The sequence below is a fragment of the Pipistrellus kuhlii genome, unplaced genomic scaffold (genome assembly GCF_014108245.1).
Source record: "Pipistrellus kuhlii isolate mPipKuh1 unplaced genomic scaffold, mPipKuh1.p scaffold_m20_p_13, whole genome shotgun sequence".
NCBI classification, from domain to species: domain Eukaryota; kingdom Metazoa; phylum Chordata; class Mammalia; order Chiroptera; family Vespertilionidae; genus Pipistrellus; species Pipistrellus kuhlii.
This window is the reverse complement of record NW_023425438.1, coordinates 5,037,505-5,038,378: the sequence shown is the minus strand read 5'-3', so window position 1 is coordinate 5,038,378 and position 874 is coordinate 5,037,505. Positions and strand designations below refer to the sequence as shown.

At 40.0% G+C, this 874-nt stretch overlaps 1 pseudogene; it reads right to left on the bottom strand.

Annotated features, from left to right (window-relative positions):
- Positions 1-351: 351 nt before the first annotated feature.
- LOC118717888 lies at positions 352-485 on the bottom strand (annotated as a pseudogene).
- Between the last annotated feature and the right edge of the window lie 389 nt (positions 486-874).

Genomic DNA, 874 nt, shown 5'->3' with positions numbered 1-874 from the left:
CTTGACAGGGGTCGTTCACCTTCTGTGTGAACAGCATCAGTTACAGGAAGAGCTGTGCCTTACAAGGCAGTCTGCTCTGTGGTTGGGCTGCCCCATTTGTTGCCTGCTTCCTGCTCGCATTAAATTGAAACAACATCTCCCTCTACCTTCTATCCACTTGTCCTTCTGCAGGCTACCCAAGCAGTCTGAACCCTCCCCCACATGACAGCCCTTCAGGAAGATTTTCTTTCCCTTTGGCTGGCCATGTGATCTTCAAATCAAGGGAGTTATTGGGAATATTTAGTTTAGTACATAGTAGATAATCATGCAGCTGCCAGACCAAATACTCCATAGGTCTTGAACTTCTAGAATAAGGGGTGTGTGTGTGTGTGTGTGTGTGTGTGTGTGTGTTAAATTTTATATGTATATGAGGTAGGGTGCTCACCACGGAAGTCTACCAAAAACATTTTTTACACTTGATCTTAGCCAAAAGGCCGAGAAGCGATCAAAAACATTTTTTATATAAATGTATATGAATATAGCCTAATGAAGAGCACCAAATTCAAATTCATCAACATGTTGACTCTGTATTGTTTGACAGTCTAGATTTGGTGGTAGGTAGAGAAATGGGGAAAATGTGTTTAAGAATATGAGCTATGGAGTCAGACTGAGTGAAAAATGTTTCTATTCTCTCCCCTTTAGTACCTGTCACCTAGAGCAAATGTCTTACCTCTCTGAGACGCGTATATTCCAAAGATGTTGCCTTTGATCAGAATATATCTGTACTCTTTAGAATGGACTTCAGAGCCAGTTGATATATTTTTTTAAATTTTTCAATGGTAACAAATTGTCTTTTACTTCCAATAAAAAACAGTCACCCTCTTTTGGAGTACAT